At 38.7% G+C, this 20852-nt stretch overlaps 1 protein-coding gene and 1 pseudogene across 2 annotated transcripts in view; one reads left to right on the top strand and one right to left on the bottom strand.

Annotated features, from left to right (window-relative positions):
- Positions 1-20852, top strand: part of GRM8 (glutamate metabotropic receptor 8) — an 850055-nt gene that overhangs the window by 276356 nt on the left and 552847 nt on the right. The gene's annotated exons all lie outside the window — the stretch shown is intronic.
- LOC109557834 (ATP synthase F(0) complex subunit C2, mitochondrial pseudogene) overlaps positions 942-20852 on the bottom strand; it is a 58780-nt pseudogene continuing 38869 nt past the window's right edge.

Raw genomic sequence — 20852 nt, 5'->3', positions numbered from 1 at the left:
TAAGGAATCTTTCTTTAGTTCTGCTTCAGTTACTAATAAACTCAAATTGCAGTCTTGTTCTTTCGACAAGTAAAATACATAGAAGATAAATATTTAGTTTGAAATCACAACAAAGTGATCAGTTTGTTCTTTTTATTCTTTATCCTCCTGGGCAGTGGTGAATTTATTAATCACTAGTAGATCCTCTCTGCAAAGGCTGAGCTGATTTTGTTTTGCGGATGTTGAACCAAAAGTTGCCTGTAGAATGTCATTCTGTAATTCAAGCTACTGAGCTGGAGCCTATGGAAAAAGACATAGTGTAGGTTTCATGTGGGTGTAAAGGAAATGGGAAAGGTATACACATTTGGCCAAAATAATGCTGAAATAGTTTGCTTGTGCTTCTTATAACTCCCATTTATGTCAGTGAACTCAGTAAATTATTTCTAAAAAAGCTTTTTTTTTCTTTGTGTGTGCACGCGTGTGTGTGCTGTGTGGAAGGAGTTTGGTAGAAACTTGGGAGGAAGATAATTAGGAAAGTTTTATCTAGATAATGTGAGGAGACATAGGTAGGTACCTAAGTCATAGAAGCCAATGGCACATAAGCCTGAAAAATCCAAAATCGTTTTCAGGGACCAAACAGGTTATTTATAATCCTCCTAAATGAAAAGGTCAGTTTAATAATAGAATTATTCAGTTTCAGCATTATCTTTTCTAAGCACTAAGTTCATGAAAAAGAAACTTGATTCTGTAGGTATTAGGGAGCCAAGGTGCATTCCTAGCTAGGGTAATGGCAGGCTATAATTTTTCTTATTCATACAGTATTTACTATTTGTTTTCTCTCTGTCAAACCTTGAGTTGACCATTTTCCCCCTGCCCAGGCTGCTTGGAAAGGTATAGGGAAATAAATATACAGAACAGACAAGATGTGGAAGAAAGAACCCTGGAAGATGGAGACAGCTCCTTCACATGGCAAAGAGGATGAGAAAGGCCATCCTCAGGCAAAAGACCCCCATGGTCTCCAAGAGGGCAAAGCCCGGAATGGCTTCAGAGAAGAATTGTAGCTTCAGAGATGGATTCTTGGCATAACAAGTGCTGAGGCTCCCAAACACAGTCTTAATCCCTACCCCAGAGCCAAGCCCCTCTGACTGTGGCAGTTCCAACCCAAATGAACTTGGCTGCTGTGTCAATGTCCCTTGAAATGGTGCTATTTTGGAAGCTGCTGTTAGGGATAAGTAAGGTCAGGGGACATGTGACTGCCAAGCTGCAGCTCTCATCTGTTAGTACCATCACAGAGAGTGGTTGGCTCAGCAGCTGAGAGGTAATCCTGACCAGTGAGTGCAAAGAGATGAACTTGGGGCAGGCATATATTTTCTGGGGCTGGGGGCAGTGGCAAGAGCTGCTCCCAGGGCAGAGAAGACAGAGAGGGGCAATGGCAGACTGTTTTAAGATTAACTATGATTTAGTGTACATGATCAATTGCAAGGGAGAGAAATTGAGATATTAAACCTTTGGGGAAGTTGTTTTAGTCATTCAGGTATAAATAGTGACAGACTCGACTGTATGGCCCCCTGGGAACAGAATAAAGATATTTGTTCAAAAACTAATGACGTGAAACTAAGGCGATCTAATGACAAGGTGAAGAAGCTGGGGGTGGAGGTTTTCCAAGAGGGAATGTTGAGTAGTTTGTTGTACTATATGGAAATAGAAGTAGTGAAGAGTAGCCACATCTAAAAATATGATCATTGAAACTAGAAAGCCTGGAGAACGCTTGTTGATGGAATAAAACATACAGGCGAGATGCTTTTTTTTTTCAAGCTGTGGGTAGACAGTTAAATGAGAAAAAGGCAGAAAAAATAGTAAACAGTACTGTGAAGAATGGTTATTTTGATAATTTAAGATAATTAGTTTGTGATATGTTTGTAATAGTATATTTAATGAAAAAAATTCTTGATTCATACTGAGAACATACAAGCTCTTTTTCCCCAAGGAAGGGCAAAGTTAAACAAAACTTTGAAATCAGAAGTGTTAAGATAAAAATATAAAAATTGTGGGTAGAAATTCTAAAGAAAAGAAGACTGAAAAAAAACCCAGTAGATTTAAGGAAATCCTAAAACCATCAGTGTTATCCCTCTGAAGATCATCAAGGGAAAACAGACTGATGGCTGTGGTGTTGGGCTCACTTGAATGAAACAAAAATAGCTTGTTGCCATGAGTCGGAAAGAAAGATACTCTAGCATTAAAATTCATAACTTAGGGACTTCCCTGACTATTTAGTGGTTAAGACTCTGCACTTCCGATGCAGGAGGTTCTCTGGTCAGGGAACTAAGATCCCACATGCAGCATAGCTAAAAAAAATTCATAACTTAAATAATCTTTTCCATTAACTGTTTACCTATTATGGCTGATCTTTCTACTAGAAAGTAAGCTCCATGAGAACAGGTACCATATCTGTTTTCTCCATGATGATATATCCAGCAGCTAGAAAAGACATAGATAAGTATATGTTGAATTAAAAAATGAGTATACAGTTGCACCTTCTGATCTTTAGCAGGCAATAAAGTCTGCCCAACTCCAAGAACAATTCACAATATGGAAAAGCATTCTCTGTGAATATTAAAGTTCAACAGAGAGTAAAGTACTTATATATATTTAAAATATTTATTAGAGAAACAGTTGTCATTATACTTATCTCATTTATATTTAAATTTTAGAATGCTCTACTGTGGTTTTCAATTTAGTAGATTCACCTGCTTAGTTATAGCTCATTTGGGCAAATATTAGAATTATTCTGATTTCCTTGAGCTTTCTGTGACTGGGCCAGGGGAGGAGGAAGGAGTTGTTCAGGAGTGTGTTAATTGGCCTTGTGTTCAGAATTCACCCAGTGATGATACATATCAGTATCATGTATTGAACTGTGTGTAGGAGCAGATGTTTGGCATGTTTCAGGCTACTTTTGGGAATAGTCTCTATTGAAGAAAGGAAAGTATGCTTCATATCCGTTCATGTTATTTATGAGAGTAAAGAGGGATTTCTCACAAAGGGAGAATGCTGGATGGACTATTATATTTACAAGATAAAGCACGCTATGTGCAAATTAGCAGAGTCAGTCAGTATAGAAGAGGACAAAGAGATATAAATACATTCCCGCGGAAGGAGATTAACTCTCTAAAGAGCAAACATGCAAGAAAATAGATGATTTTCTAGCCTTGGTTCCACTCCCCAAGGTAACCATTTGTTTCTGTTGTTTTTATTAGAAAAAATCTTTTGCAAGAACTCTATTGCCCCACAAAAAGGTGTTTGAATATTGGAATCTTGGGGTTAAGAGGGATTTTCAAAAATTATCTAATCTTACCACCTATCTGATGCTTGAATTAATTTTGCAAAAACCTTGTCAGAGATCTTTCAGTCAGAGATCCAGTACCTTCTAGAGAGAGTGGCCAGAAGCTCCATCCTTGGAGAACTTTGACACTAAGATATGCTTCAGTTCAGTTCAGTTCAGTTCAGTTGCTCAGTCGTGTCTGACTCTTTGTGACCCCAAGAATCACAGCACGCCAGGCCTCCCTGTTCATTACCAACTCCCAGAGTTTACTCAAACTCATGTCCATTGAGTCGGTGATGCCATCCAGCCATCTCATCCTCTGTCGTCCCCTTCTCCTCCTGCCCCCAATCCCTCCCAGCATCAGGGTCTTTTCCAATGAGTCAACTCCCTGCATGAGGTGGCCAAAGTATTGGAGTTTCAGCTTCAGCATCAGTTCTTCCAATGAACACCCAGGACTGATCTCCTTTAGAATGGACTGGTTGGATCTCCTGGCAGTCCAAGGGACTCTTAAGAGTCTTCTCCAACACCACAGTTCAAAAGCATCCATTCTTTGGCTCTCAGCCTTCTTCACAGTCCAACTCTCACATCCATACACAACCACTGGAAAAATCATAGCCTTGACTAGACGGACCTTTGTTGGCAAAGTAATGTCTCTGCTTTTGAATATGCTATCTAGTTTGGTCATAATTTTCCTTCCAAGGAGTAAACCATGGCTGCAGTCACCATCTGCAGTGATTTTGGAGCCCCCCAAAATAAAGTCTGACACTGTTTCCACTGTTTCCCCATCTATTTTCCATGAAGTGATGGGACTAGATGCCATGATGTTAGTTTTCCAAATGTTGAGCTTTAAGCCAACTTTTTCACTCTCCTCTTTCACTTTCATCAAGAGACTTTTTAGTTCCTCTTCATTTTCTGCCATAAGGGTGGTGTCATCTGCATATCTGAGGTTATTGAGATTTCTCCGGGCAATCTTGATTCCAGCTTGTGCTTCCTCTAGCCCAGCGTTTCTCATGATGTACTCTGCATAGACGTTAAATAAGCAGGGTGACAATATACAGCATTGATGTACTCCTTTTCCCATTTGGAACCAGTCTGTTGTTCCATGTCCAGTTCTAACTGTTGCTTCCTGACCTGCATATAGGTTTCTCAAGAGGCAAGTCAGGTGGTCTGATATTCCCATCTCTTTCAGAACTTTCCATAGTTTATTGTGATCCACACAGTCAAAGGCTTTGGCATAGTCCATAAAGCAGAAATAGATGTTTTTTTGGAACTCTCTTGCTTTTTTGATGATCCAGCAAATGTTGGCAATTTGATCTCTGGTTCTTCTGCCTTTCGTAAAACTGGCTTGAACATCTGGAATTTCATGGTTCACGTATTGCTGAAGCCTGGCTTGGAGAATTTTGAGCATTATTTTACTAGCATGTGAGATGAATACACTTGTGCGGTAGTTTGGGCATTCTTTGGCATTGCCTTTCTTTGGGATTGGAATGAAAACTGACCTTTTCCAGTCCTGTGGCCACTGCTGAGTTTTCCAAATGTGCTGGCATATTGAGTGCAGCACTTTCACAGGATCATCTTTTAGGATTTGAAATAGCTCAACTGGAATTCCATCACCTCCACTAGCTTTGTTCGTAGTGATGCTTTCTAAGGCCCACTTGACTTCACATTCCAGGATGTCTGACTCTAGGTCAGTGATCACACCATCGTGATTATCTGGGTTGTGAAGCTCTTTTTTGTACAGTTCTTCCATGTACTCTTGCCACCTCTTCTTGTATCTTCTGCTTCTGTTAGGTCCATACCATTTCTGTCCTTTATTGAGCCCATCTTTGAATAAAATGTTCCCTTGGTATCTCTAATTTTCTTGAAGAGATCTCTAGTCTTTCCCATTCTATTGTTTTCCTCTACTTCTTTGCACTGATCGCTGAGGAAGGCTTTCTTATCTCTCCTTGCTATTCTTTGGAACTCTGCATTCAGATGCTTATATCCTTCCTTTTCTCCTTTGCTTTTTGCTTCTCTTCTTTTCACAGCTATATGTACGGCCTCCTCAGATATCCATTTTGCTTTTTTGCATTTCTTTTCCATGGGGATGGTCTTGATCCCTGTCTCCTGTACAGTGTCATGAACCTCTGTCCATAGTTCATCAGGCACTCTATCTATCAGATCTAGTCCCTTAAATCTATTTTTCACTTCCACTGTATAATCATAAGGGATTTGATTTAGGTTATACCTGAATGGTCTAGTGGTTTCTCTACTTTCTTCAATTTCAGTCTGAATTTGGCAATAAGGAGTTCATGGTCTGAGCCCCAGTCAGCTCCTGGTCTTGTTTTTGCTGACTCTGTAGAGCTTCTCCATTTTTGGCTGCAAAGAGTATTATCGATCTGATTTCGGTGTTGACCATCTGGTGATGTCCATGTGGAGAGTCTTCTCTTGTGTTGTTGGAAGAGTGTGTTTGCTATGACCAGTGCGTTCTCTTGGCAAAACGCTTTTAGTCTTTGCCCTGCTTCATTCCGTATTCCAAGGCCAAATTTCCCTGTTACCCCAGGTGTTTCTTGACTTCCTAGTTTTTCATTCCAGTCCCTTATAATGAAAAGGACATCTTTTTTGGGTGTTAGTTCTAAAAGGTCTTGTAGGTCTTCATAGAACCGTTCCACTTTAGCTTCTTCAGAATTACTGGTTGGGGGATAGGCTTGGATTACTGTGATATTGAATGGTTTGCCTTGGAAACGAACAGAGATCATTCTGTCGTTTTTGAGATTGCATCCAAGTACTGCATTTCAGACTCTTTTGTTGACTATGATGGCTACTAAATTTCTACTAAGGGATTCCTGCCCACAGTAATAGATATAATGGTCATCTGAGTTAAATTCATCCATTCCAGTCCATTTTAGTTTGCTGATTCCTAGAATGTCAATGTTCACTCTTGCCATCTCCTGTTTGACCACTTCCAATTTGCCTTGATTCATGGACCTAACATTCCAGGTTCCTATGCAGTATTGCTCTTTACAGCATTGGACCTTGCTTCTATCACCAGTCATATCTACAACTGGGTTTTTGCTTTGGCTCCATCACTTCATTCTTTCTGGAATTATTTCTCCACTGTTCTCCAGTAGCATATTGGGTACCTACTGACCTGGGGAGTTCCTCTTTCAGTATCCTATCATTTTGCCTTTTCATACTGTTCATGGGGTTCTCAAGGCAAGAATACTGAAGTGGTTTGCCATTCCCTTCTCCAGTGGACCACATTCTGTCAGACCTCTCCATCATGATCCTGCTGTCTTGGGTGGCCCCACGTGGCATGGCTTAGTTTCATTGAGTTAGACAAGGCTGTGGTCCGTGTGATCAGATTGACTAGTTTTCTGTGATTATGGTTTCGGTGTGTCTGCCCTCTGATGCCCTCTCGCAACACCTACCATCTTACTTGGGTTTCTCTACCCTTGGACATAAGATATGCTTACAGAATCTAATTCTGCTGCTTTGTGCCTGCCATTCATTTGTCTTGTTGAAACAACACCACCTCCAATTCTTTTTCCCACTGAAGTTCTTAGGGTATTTGAACATGCTTATCAGATAATTCCTCCAAGAGTTTTTTGAATGGCATTGATTCGACAGATCACTCCTGAGGGTATCCAGTTGGTCCATACATACTTATACTGCAGTATGTCTAGGGTGGTCTGTGGGGTTTTTCTCCTTTTCATATAGACTGTCTCCTCTCCCCTCATTTTGTCCTCATTTTTCTCTCTCCCTCTCCTCCCCTTTTTTCTTCATTCCTCCTATTATTCTATAGTACCTTCATTCATTCATTCAGCAAACTTTCAGTTTACTGTTGATTCATATTAGCCTTTCTAAAGACCATGGGGTCACAAAGAGTCGGACACAACCGAGCAACTGAACAGCAACAACACAGACTAACATCACGAAGCTTCTGTTGCATGGATTGTTACTAAGTTATTGCTACTGTCCAGTCTGTACAATTGTCCTTTGGATATAATCATCTTTTTTTGCATTTATTTTTATTACTTTTCATCTTATTCAGCCCTTGTTTCTAACATATCAGCTTCTTTTTTGATCACTTTCAGTCATCCAACACTGTCCTGTCTACAGATCCTATGGTGTCATCTTTATAGCTGCATCTCATTGATGAGAATGTGGAATGTTGAAACAAATGGAACCTAGGAAAGAATCCTTCTATGATGTTGGAAACCTAGAACTAGGTTCACACCCTCTGGGTTTTATTGTTGAAACTGTGACAAATCTGTTTTAATATTCATGCACTTAGCTTCTTCTTACTCCATTTTGTCCACAAAGATAAGTTAAAAGATCTTCTGAAGGTTTCACTGAAGGTGATGTGTGTTAGGTCTTTACATTTACTATAATCCCAAGAATTATAACAAGGAAAGGGCATTTGCCTATTATCCTTTCCTTCTGAAATTTTTGTCTCATTCTCTTTTTAGCATATTTCTTCTTAGGCAAGCAAACCTTTTGATTCCCTAACAGACACACAAGACTGAGAGAAGGATATTGGAAAAAGTCAAAACTTCAGATAATTATTGGAAATAATAAGGCATTGTATGGGAGTACAAAACATAAGATCAAAATGCTTTGATTGTTGCATGAGATCCACTACTTTCTAATCAGCAAAGGACTTGAAATAATTGATGTTTTTGTTGAAACAAATCAGAATCTTCAAAACTCTGCTAATGCTTATTTCTTGAGGTTTTTCTTAAGTCTTCCAAAGAACTGAAAATAGTAAAAATCATCATATACATTGATATCATGAAACTGTGTTTATACAGATTTTGATCAAAATAGATAAAATGCACAAGGAATTCTTTAATGAAGATAAACCCTTGTGGAAAGGTATATACAAATGAATGAGTTGGATATTACAGTGATGGATGGAATTGAAGAATTACAAGACCAGTCTTTGTTTTTTTCTGTGGAAAATAAGAGTGAAGTTGCATTCATTGTGCAAGTAAACCATTAGAGATAGAATCAACTGAACAAATACTGTCCTCTATTTGTTGTTATTCAGTTGCTAAGTTGTGTCCAACTCTTTGCAACCCCATGGACTGCAGCATGCCAGGCTCCCCTGTCCTTCACTATCTCCTGGAATTTGCTCAAATTCATGTCCACTGAGTTGGTGATTCTGTCTAACCATCTCATCCTCTCCTGCCCTCTTCTCTTGCCTTCAGTCTTTCCCAGCATCAGGGTCTTTTTCAATGAGGTTGCCAAAGTGTTGGAGCTTAAGCTTCAGCATCAATACTTCCAATGAATATTCAGGGTTGATTTCCTTTAAGATTGACTGGTTTGAGCTCCTTGCAGTCCAAGGGACTCTCAAGAGTCTTCTCCAGCACCACAGTTCAAAAGCATCAATTCTTTGGTGCTCAGCCTTCTTTATGGTCCAACTCTCACATTCGTATATGGCTATTGGAAAAACCATAGCTCTGACTAGATGGACCTTTGTTGGCAAAGTGATGTCTTGGCTTTGTAGTATGCTGTCTAGGTTTGTCATAGCTTTCCTTCCAAGAAGCAAATGTCTTTTAATTTCATGGCAGCAGTCACTGTCTGCAGTGATTTTGGAGCCCAAGAAAATAAAATCTATTACTGTTTCTACTTTTTCCCCTGCTATTTGCCATGAAGTGAAGGGACTGGATGCCATGATCTTAGTTTTTTTTGAATGTTGAGTTTCAAGCCAACTTTTTTCACTTTACCATTTTCCTCATCAAGAGGCTCTTTAGTTCTTCACTTTCTGTCATTAGAGTGATAAACAGTAATGAATTTTCTGTAAGATATTGCTACCTATCTTTCACCTAAGCTGACAGATGTTCTCTATGACCAGTGTGACTGTGTCTAAGATATCATTATTCAAGTGACTGAGTTTTATATTAAATTATATTCTACACATGTAGTCATTTAAATTATGTAGACATTTTTGTTAAATTTCATGATATCTTGTGTTTCTTATGCTGTAATTAGAAACATGAAAAATTTTAAATACCACAATTTAAAAAATCATCATTATGGTAAACCTTTAATATACAGCTATAGAAAGGAATTTAATATGAGCCAGAACCAAAAGAGGTTTCCAAGGTACAAAGGATTTTTTTGGAAGTATAGATTTCATTGGTAGTTTGTGTTTGTGTGCGTGTGTTCCTAAGACAGAGAGAAAATGAGATAGTCATTTATACTGGTGTATTTTGAAATTTTAATTATTATTGCTACAGTTTGTCACTATTTGGACCCTCAAAAAATGTTCCTGATACTACCTTCCTAGTATCTTATTTTTTTTTTTTTTTTTTTCTACTTGGTTTGAGTATTTGTTATCAGTTTCATCATTAAAGGAGAAACTGGGTAGTCAAAAGATAAACAGTTAAAATGAAATTTTAATAGTTGGAGAATTGCAAATACAGCTGTGATTTATTTTATTCCAACATTTCATTAAAGATTTACATTCTTAGAATTTTTAGAAACTAAAATGAATGTTATTTTATTTTCTTGTCATTAACCCATGTGCATGGAGATTACCAGAGACCACTGACTGAAGTTATTAGATATCTTGAGCTCCCAAATAAAAATGTCAGAAGGTATTGCCCTGTTCTATGTTGTGTTACAGAATGGATGCATTTCCTGTGGGTGAGGGCATTAGTGTTAAAGTGAGGGAAGTTATATGTTACTCCTGCCTTCAATCAGAATTCCTATAGTGAAGGGAAACTGTAATCACCATAAATTTATACAAAATTAGGTTTGTTTTGATTTGGGTTTTTGTTTTTTTTTTTTGGCCATACCTGGTGGCTTGCAGGATCTTAACCTTTTGGATAAATATTATTGTCCCCAGTAAATGAATTAAGAAACTGAGACTTAGAGAGATGAGGTCACTTGCCCAAGGATGTATAAATACTGGAAAAGTAGAATATGAACCCAGGTGGATTGACTCCAAAGTTCTAACCAGTATATTATATAGCATTCAAGTGTGATCTACAGACCAGAGGCATCAGTGTCTCCTAGGGATATATTAGAAATGCAAGTTTTAGGGCCCTAACCCAGTTGTAAGGAAACCCTGAAAGCAAGGCTCAGATATTTTAACAAGTCCTGCAGGCTATGCTGAGACTTTCTAAAGTTTGAGAACAACTGTTACATAGCACAGGGGTCTCCCACAATAGGAATAAGAGGCATTGCTAATAAAGATAGGACCTAATAAAGTTTATTGGCTAGCTGGCTGGCTCATATTGTAATCCTAAAATAATGTCATATTTGCAAGGTTGACTAAGCTTTTAGTCGCTTAATAACAAATAAAATTGCATTTGCTCAAATGTGCTTTAATTATAGTTCCCAGTAGGCAGAACTATGGTAACAAAATATACGAGGCTTTAATGTTTTTTGCATAATGAGCATAGTCAAAGCATTTAGCACAAATGGATTACAATTCCCCATGTTACATGGGAAAGTTCTAAAAGGACCACATACTTTTCTTGGGTCTGACCTCCTCTTGTTCTCCATCTTAGTCTAATCCTATTATTTCCTTTCTAAAAAAGTGCAGATACAGTATCTGTGTTCCTGAGAGGAAAGGACAAACTGACAAGATCCTTCCTTATATTATCCTGAGTTGATAGATTGGTTAAATCTAGCATTTGTAATGCAGACAGAAATAAACAGTTTCTGAACAAAAGCTGATTAAGAATTTAGCTGCAAAACAGAGAACTTGCTTGCTTTAGTGAAAAAAAAATTGATTGACATTAAGGAATTAAGCATCCCCAAAGGATAAATATATTTGATTCCAAGAAAAAAAAAAGACAGTTTAAAAAATAATATACCAAAGCACCAAAGTGCAGAGATGCCTGGTGAATGTGATTATGTCTACCCAACATCAGTACAACTATTTGAAAAGCACAACATTCAAGTTGTAATTTTTTTGCTCTGCATGATGCAAAATAAGCAATTTGATTGTTCTTTTTTCCACTAAATTGACTGGTTTTTGAATGCGTTATTTGACCCACAGTACTGTATTATCCGTAGCATTTCCCAGATGACTGAACTAAGTAGATGTCTTATTGTTGCTTTTTTCTAATAGATGTGTATGGGGATGAAGATAGTGATAATTGGAAAAGAGGAAAGCATAGCATTTGGAACTTGAAAGTGAAGATTTTAGAAGCATGAGTGGTCTTCAGCCTAGAAGACCTGGGGTTTGGCTGCAGTCATGGGCAGGCTGTCTCTGCCTGCATAGGCTTGTACACACTTGTTAGCACAAATTGAAAAGCCAAAAGTGTTACTTGCTCAGTTGTGTCCAACTCTTTGCAACCCCATGGACTGTATTTCACCAGGCTCCTTTGTCCATGGAATTCTCCAGTCAAGAATACTGGAGTGGGTTGCCATTCCCTTCTCTGGGGGATCTTCCCAACCCATCTTCCCTGGTCTCCTGCATTGCAGGCAGATTCTTTACTGTCTGAGCCACCAGGGAAGCCCAGATTTGTACCTTATAAATAGGGCAGAAGGGTCCAGCGTCTTGTTGCAAATCCTGAAATACTCCCTTCTTGGCATCTGTTTCTAACTTTTCTCTGATGTGGGGCTTGAATCTCAAAATGGGCCCTGATTTCTACCCAAGAGCAGTTTCCTCTTGTGTCTTCCTGCCTTGAGTGTATCTCTCCACTCCTGTCCTACATACCCTGTTCTGTAGTTGCCTGTGCTCCTGTCCAGCTTGAACTTCAGTACTGGGGTGCACAGACCACCTGTCCCAGCCTTGAACCTTGCCTACCATGAAGGTTTGGCCAGCCTCTTGGAAATCAGTCCTGTTCATTGACTCATGGGGGAGGGTGAGTTGGTGAAGTGCATCTGCTAAGTGTTCCAGTTAAGTGTATCTGCCTGCTTTGAGGCCCCCATCAGCGATTCAGTAATTTTAAGATCTGGAGTAACTCCTCTGTGGATCTCCATTTCCTCATCTATTTTATATCCAGTGATGCGTGTGTGTTTTGCTTCTTTTTTTGAATGAATGAATGCTGATGAAAATAGAGTAGAATAATATGTTTCAGATGCTTATCAAAGTCTACACACAGATTAAGCGTTCAACATGTGTTTCTCTTTATTATTATGGATTTTTTCCTAGTCTTTTGTTTTGGAGGGGGGGTGCAGAGGGAATCAAGCCATTTTATTGAGGGGCTTTGGGGGAGAGTTAAAGGGGTGGGGGGACAGTGAGATCCAATGTCCTTCTCCTGGCTGGGATCTTTCTAACTTCACAGTGGCTGAACATTCCTACTCTTTGTTTGGCTATTTGTTTTTAGCACTGTTACCACCCAGTCCCTGTCTATATAAAATGGTCCCTGGCCACAATCTCTATCTTGTTGGCTGGTTTTGGCTACTTTCATGCGACCACCTTCCACAACTTGCCATGACAAGACCAACATACATTTAGCATGAATCACATAATTTATTTAGAGACATTTATTGTTATCCACTAAGGCTCAAGAGGATTGAGCCATTGAATGAAATGGTTTCCTCAATCTGTGCAATTAGGAAAACATTTTAGGAAATTTTCTCCTACAATTCTGTGAGAATTTCTGTGGGAGAAACTTCAACATAGTACAAATGTTTAGTTCCATGCTTCTGGCTTCCTGGACTGAGTAAATAGTAGAATGCCAGGAGTATGGAGTTTAACCATTTAATGTATAGTCTTGTCTGATTGTTAATTTAGGCATCTATAGATATAATCCAGAGAAGGCAATGGCACCCCACTCCAGTACTTTTGCCTAGAAAATCCCATGGACGGAGGAGCCTGGTAGGCTGCAGTCCATGGGGTCGCTAGAGTGGGACATGACTGAGCGACTTCACTTTCACTTTTCACTTTCATGCATTGGAGGAGGAAATGGCAACCCACTCCAGTGTTCTTGCCTGGAGAATCCCAGGGATGGGGAAGCCTGGTGGGCTGCCGTCTATGGGGTCGCACAGAGTCGGACACGACTGAAGCGACTTAGCAGCAGCATAGATATAATCATTGGTTTGGGTTTCAGTGTTTGGCTTTTGCTTGACCTTGCAATAGCAGTCAACCAGTTTAAGCAGTTTGTCATTCTTACAGCAAGTATGCAAAGAAGACCCCAAAGTGGTAAGTGGGTTTGGATGTCAATGTAGCTAAAACTTGATGGAGGTGGAGGATTGATTAGATTATGACTGATATAGACATACTTCACTGACCATGATTTAAGAGCTTCACAATTTTATTTTCATTGCTAGAGTATTTACATACTTTTGAGTTGTCTAATAGATAAATCTTGAAAGTGAAAATAAAGTGAAGTCGCTCAGTTGTGTCCAACTCTTTGTGACCCCATGGACTGTAGCCTAACAGGCTTCTCCATCCATGGGATTTTCCAGGCAAGAATACTGGAGTTGGTTGCCATTTCCTTCTCCAGGAGATATTCCTGACCCAGGGATTGAACCCGGGTCTCCCACATTGTAGGCAGATGCTTTACTGTCTGGGCCACCAGGGAATTCTGATAAATCTTAGACCATGGCATTATGTTACCATGATGGTACAGTGGTAAACTCATATATCACATCTAATGGATATCAAAGTGGTAGTTTCTCCAAGACCAATGTGTATCTATAAGACATTTCATAAACTGAAATCAGAGAACACATTGAAATCTGTATATATATCCTGTGCATTTATAGGTGCACATTTAACTATGCATGAATAATTCACACACATGAGTGGGATTTCTTATGAGTGCCAAATAAGACCGATTTTTGCTTGATTATGGTTTATTAGTTTAAACTTGACCAGTTGTATATTAATAGTAGTCTACTCTTTGAAGAGAGGGCTATTCTCTCAAAGCTTTTTAGGACAACATATGAATTTTGGACCTATTTAAAACTTGACAAATAGGATTACAGAAATAGTATATGAAATACTGTAAGTTTTTAAATGTGAAGGCTGCTGTTTTATGTAATTGACCATTTTACAATGCTTTCAGGCATTTTTAGGGACATGTTTGTATTTGAGGGCAAAAGGGACAGAATAGTCTAAAGAGAGACAAAGGTGAAGAAGCGAGGCCCATATAATGTACCTAAAATTTCTGTATTTTTTTTCCCAAGGAGAGTGGATTTAAGATAACCTTCAGTTCAGTTCAGTTCAGTTCAGTCGCTCAGTCATGTCCGACTCTTCGTGACCCTATGAATCGCAGCACACCAGGCCTCCCTGTCCATCACCAACTCCTGGAGTTCACTCAGACTCACGTCCATTGAGTCAGTGATGCCATCCAGCCATCTCATCCTCTGTCGTCCCCTTCTCCTCCTGCCCCCAATCCCTCCCAGCATCAGAGTCTTTTCCAATGAGTCAACTCTTCGCATGAGGTGGCCAAAGTACTGCAGTTTCAGCTTTAGCATCATTCCCTCCAAAGAAATCCCAGGGCTGATCTCCTTCAGAATGGACTGGTTGGATCTCCTTGCAGTCCAAGGGACTCGCAAGAGTCTTCTCCAACACCACAGTTCAAAAGCATCCATTCTTCGGCACTCAGCCTTCTTCTCAGTCCAACTCTCACATCCATACATGACCACAGGAAAAACCATAGCCTTGACTAGATGAACCTTTGTTGGCAAAGTAATATCTCTGCTTTTGAATATGCTATCTAGGTTGGTCATAACTTTCCTTCCAAGGAATAATCGTCTTTTAATTTCATGGCTGCAGTCACTGTCTGCAGTGATTTTGGAGCCCCTCAAAATAAAGTCTGACACTGTTTCCACTGTTTCCGCATCTATTTCCCATGAAGTGATGGGACCAGATACCATGATCTTCGTTTTCTGAATTTTGAGCTTTAAGCCAACCTTTTCACTCTCCTCTTTCACTTTCATCAAGAGGCTTTTTAGTTCCTCTTCACTTTCTGCCATAAGGGTGGTGTCATCTGCTTAGCTTGTGGAATTCTTAATCTGGCAGAGATCAAAATAAGACCATTGAATTTGGAGAATTATCTGAGTTATTTTTTGCATATTTATGAAATAAATATATGTGAAAAAATGAAGCAGTGACAATAACTACCAGAAACTCATCTTATGTGTGGCCCCAAGGTAAGATGGTCCAGGCATTTTGTGTCTCAGGATGAGTGAGCGCAATAACAGATATTGTGTGAGGGAGACTTATGGAGCAAGGATGTGTAAGCCCTTACTTATTTCTGCTCTGGGGAGCTTGACGTAGTAGGGTTGGGCCCTAGATGTGACATTAACACATGACGATGCAAACCCAACAGCCCCAGTCTGAACCATGAGTGCTTTCTCTGTCTCCACCCTTGTCCTCTTGTTTTTCAGAGCTAAGCAGTCACACTGGTTTGTTTCTCTCAAAAGCAATTTTCTTTCTCATTGACATTTTTTTCTGATGATCTGGGGAGAGCCTTGAGCAGCATGTTATTGTTTCTATTGGTCCAATTAGCTTTGTTTTACTTAGGAAGACAAGTTTACTAAATCAAAAGTTTTCCGGCTGGGTCATGCTGACCAGTACAATAGTCTCTCCAATTATTTTGCTATTAGAACAAAACACGTCCACTCCCTAAACCCTCAGTGTAGAAATCATGATATATATGTTTCTCTCTTTCAAGGGAAGATAATCATCATATTATTTGTAGGAAAATTTTCAGAGCACAAGCTGACACCTTTTGTTGTTTCCTTTTACTTTTAAGGTGACATAATCACTAACAGTTTTAAGAAATCTCTGTACTTCCTTACTCGGTGTATAAATCTTTTCCATTATTCTTGTGGAAGTATATTTTTGGCTCTTGCTTTGGTTTCACAAGGCACTGTTTTCCGTGTTTTAATCTAACTTGAGTAATATCTTTGATTACTTACCAAGTGTCACACATTATGCTGGTGGCTAGAGACAGGAAGATGAAAAGACATGAATTGCCCTCAAGCAGCTCATAATCTTTCAAACAGGAATCATTCAGTTTTGTGCTTATTTGTTGATATATACAAGTGTCATGAGAAGCTTGTCCACAGCATACCAGAAGACACAGAGGGTCATGGGATTGTGTGTGGGGATAGTCAGTGATGGTTTCAGAAAGGAAAAACATTCTGAGCTCATCTTTGAGCAAATAAAGGAATAAGGATGTATTCTGTGCTGTGTTGCTTCAGTCGTGTCTGACTCTTTGCAACCCCATGGACCGTAGCCCACCAGGCTCCTCTGTCCATGGGATTTTCCAGGCAAGAATACTGGATTGGGATGCCATGCACCTCTCCAGGGGATCTTCCTTCCTGATTCAGGGATTGAACCTGCATTGCAGGCAGATTGTTTACTATCTGAGCCACCAGGGAAGCCCCAGGGATATATTAGTCAGAAAAAGAAAACAAAAAGCTTAAAAAGTAGGGTGTGTGCAAGAGGCATAGTTTTATTTTGCAACCACAGTAGACTCTATGATGGAAAATGTCCTCAAAAATTTATCGTACTAGAAAGTATATTCGATAGTAGAAGAACATATTCAAGAGAATTTGTATTCATATCACAAAAAACTGATACATTTGGAATAAGTCTAAATTACTATGCTTTTCTTTAAAAAATATAACTGAATAACTTTGATGACATTTTAATCCATATAGTGTGGTAAACTGATTTAGATTCAGAGAGCTTCACTTGTGAATATGTCAGTTGTTTTTTATTTGTTTCAGTAAAGTATTGATAATTTTAAATGATCTGTTAAAATCTTCTTTTTCGTAGAAAACATTTTTGTTTTCTCCCCAAATGTAGGGCAGAAGTATATTCTTCCTCAGTGTCTATCAGAAATTATAAAATCTGAATTAGTTAGGTTCTGATGAAGGAGGCTTTTATAGCACCAACTAAAATACCTTTCAAAAATCTATTGTCTCTTTCAAAAGATACTCTACTCCGATCTGATGACATTTACCAATCTACCAGCTAATGCATGAGGAATAGGTTTTCATCAGGCATTGTTGCTCTTTCTTTACTATCCTATTGTATATTTTGTTTACATTTTTATTTATGTGATTATCACAGCATTGTGGATATTTGTTTTAGTGTGTTTCTCACACACACACAAATTATGAGCTCCTTGATGTCACTCACCATTGCCCCTCATGACATTTAAATGAATGAATGAGGACATTCATGTCCAACCTCCATATTGTCTTTGACAAGTGGTTGTCAATTTTGGCTACTCATTGCAGTCACCCGGGAACTTTAAAAAATATTGATGTTTGTGTCTTACTCACAGATATTCTGAGTTAATTGGCTTGGGAGGGGAGTAGCCTGAGAATAAAAATGTATAGAAACTCCACAAGTGAGCAATGAGGTTGCAAACCACAGATCTGGACCTGTGCAGTGCAATACAATAGCCACTGGCCATATGCGGCACCAAATACTTGAAAGGTGCTAGTCTGAACTCACTGTAAGTGTAAATATATACACACCAGATTTGGAAAGCTTAATATAAAATAATGTTAAATATCTCAATAGTTTTTATATGATTTCATATTGAAATGATAATGTTTCACATATGTGCATGCTAAGTTGCTTCAATCATGTCCGGCTCTTTGCAACCCTATGAACTGCAACCTGCCAGGCTCCTCTGTTCATGGGATTCTCCAGGCAAGAATACTGGAGCAGCTTGCCATACTCTTCTCCAGGAATCTTCCCCACCCAGGGATGGAACCTGCATATCTTATGTCTCCTGCATTGGCAGGTGGGTTATTTACGAATAGCGCCATCTGGGAAGCCCAATATTTCACATACATTGGGTTTAATAAAATTCATATGAATAGTTTAGTGTTATAATACATTAATCTCACCTGTTTCTTTTTACCTTCTTAATTGTGTCTACTAGAAAATTTTAAATTACATATTTTACTTGCATCACATCCTATTTCTATTGAGCAGCTCTGATCTAGATGATGTCTCAACATAGAAACTCTAAGGACAGAGATGCCTAATTAACAAAATAAATGCTTAGTAAGTGCTTTCTGGTAAGTTATCTGGTAGTGTTCATGTTTTTGGACTATATTTGGTACAAACAGCTCCTCTTTATAGTGATCTCTATTTTAAAAAATTCAGATTCAATCATATTTATTAATTGCATGAGTTGTAGAAATTACTATGCTAAGAAAGTAGTAATACTCATGTTATAAATGAAAATAGACCAGTGACTCAATGGCATCAGGAATGTAAAAATGAAATAGTCCTTTGAAGCTAGTAAAAATAGGGTGAATTGATAATACAGAGTGTTATTTTTGTCACTGCCATTGTACTACAGGCCAAGCAAAAATCTTCCTAAACTGAGTCTATCTGGCCTTAACACAGAAACCAAAACCAAACTCTGAGTGAGTTAATTGGTTTCCATGCAGAAGAGTTGAATAAGTTATTCACATAGACATATGTAATTATATATGTATGTTTACAAAGGTTAGAAAGTGATATATCAGAAGAGAAGTCAAGGTCAGAGATGTTTACGGTTTTCACGAATGGGGAAATGACTATAGGATTGAGTCACTGGACAATATAACCATCTTGAATATGGAGCATAAAACTCAGTGTAGGGGGAGAGTACACAGGAACAATGTGATGAAACAGTCTGACCTACAGGGCGAACCACTGGGCAGACCAAATGCATGGGCAGGAGGAGTAAAACACTTTCTGGAGGCTTAGCTGATCAGGTTATCGTGGTGGGCAACATTTGCTCTAACCACAGGTATTCAAAGAAAATGATGTTAAGTGTTTTGAGAAAGCTCTTATTGAAGGGGATTGGTTAAAATTGGAAATTGCTAACTGTGAGTTATTAAGAAACACAGTATCCATAAATCAATTAAGGTACGTTCTATTCTAGTCCATTCCCAGCATTCATTTAAACATAAACTACGGTAAGTTTTACTCACAGTAGTACAAATCAAAAGTTTAGGCTACTTCCACTATTCTACAGTGGCAGTCTTGGAATAAAATATTTCTTCCAGTTTGTTTTCCGTAAAGCTTGAAAAGAAACGATTTATATTCAACAAATGCCTAGTGCTGTAATCTAATTTTTGCTTTGCATCCCACATTTTGACCTTATGAAGCAGCATGGGAACATATTGAAAGCTGGGCTTTGGCATCTGAACAGACCTGGTTTGATTATTGTCTCTTATCCCTTGCTATTTGGCCTTGACCAAGTCACTTAACCTATGCAAACCTTAATTTTCCTGACCCTGGTACCTGCCTTGTAAGGTTGTTTAGAGGAGAAAATGTAATATTCATTACCAAATATATGGTAAGTCTTTATAGATATTAGTGTTCTACTTATTATTATAAGGTTGAAAAGCACTCTGATTAGGATGGATATTTTTATATAATCAAAAATTATAGTCAGAATTAGTATTTTATAAGTGAACTATATTATTCCTACTTTTAGCCTGCAGAATTTGGAAGGAGGAGGGGGTATTGAGTATAAGAACTGGGAAAGGGGGAAAGGGGTATGTGGTATCAGCAAGGAAGCTTTTCTATTTGTAGTTGGGGCCTTTGGGGAGTTAAATTCCTCTATAGTGGATCTGGAAGAATCTTTAAACCCAGAATGGATGAATGAGAAGCTATAGCAGAGTGGGATCATCCTCCTCTGATGGGGGAGCAGGGGTCTACTGTGTGCAACCAGTGGATGTCCAAGCAAAAACGACACGTAGCAAAGAAGTAGCAGCCTGGGAACAGTGATTTCCTGTAGGCTCCTGGGACTCTATTAATGTGCTTTCTGATAGACAGCTTGTGATCAGAACATTCTAAAGTATGTATCTTGGGATTTGCAGAGTCTGAAACATGTCAGGAAGCACCTGCAGTATGGTGTTCAGAGGGCCCTGGGCAGTGCCAGCACCATCCTACTTAACCTGAGCCCAGCACATAGGAGAGATGCCATGGTGTTAGTTGGATCTGAATGAATGCACACATCCTGCCTTTTACAGCCCCCATGAGTATCCACCTTGTGAACAATTCAAGCTAAGTTTTAGACAAATGAGAATCTTGTTATATTCTCTTATATGTGGTGATGGCATAAGAGAGGAAAAGACAATGGAAATCAATGATAAATTAGCAAAGGGAATTAACTTCCCAAAGACAAGCCTTGAAATGCCTCTCAAAATTCTGCATTTGCTTGTTTTACAAAATGCTTTGATCAATGAAATGCGGGAGGTGATGTGTTTTGCACTTAGCGATTCTTTCTCCAAAGCCTATTTAGAATGAACCAGAAAATCTTTCTCTTTTTTCCCTCTAAGCTTAACCCTTTTACACAGAGAAAGAATTTCCATTACTTCATGTAGAGTAAGACTTAGATAACTAAGATCAATTGAGTTTTGAGAGTGATATGCTTTGTCCTTTAGCTATGATAATATGGTCAGAACAGTCTTTATGAAAATGAGGAAGGAGAATTGTTTGATGTGTGAATATTCGCAAGAGAAGAACTGACCCCAATTCTAGGCATCATATTTTTTTATATGCCAGTCATCCATAATGATGAAGAAGGTATATCCTGGAGGTGGGAGTGTTCTTTGCTGAATTTTAAGTATTGCTAAACCAGTTTTTCAAAAGCAGAGACATTACTTTGCCAACAAAGGTCCATCT

This window comes from Bos indicus, chromosome 4, assembly GCF_029378745.1.
Source record: "Bos indicus isolate NIAB-ARS_2022 breed Sahiwal x Tharparkar chromosome 4, NIAB-ARS_B.indTharparkar_mat_pri_1.0, whole genome shotgun sequence".
Lineage (NCBI taxonomy): Eukaryota > Metazoa > Chordata > Mammalia > Artiodactyla > Bovidae > Bos > Bos indicus.
The sequence above is the reverse complement of the archived record's forward strand: the minus strand, read 5'-3'. Positions and strand labels throughout refer to the sequence as shown.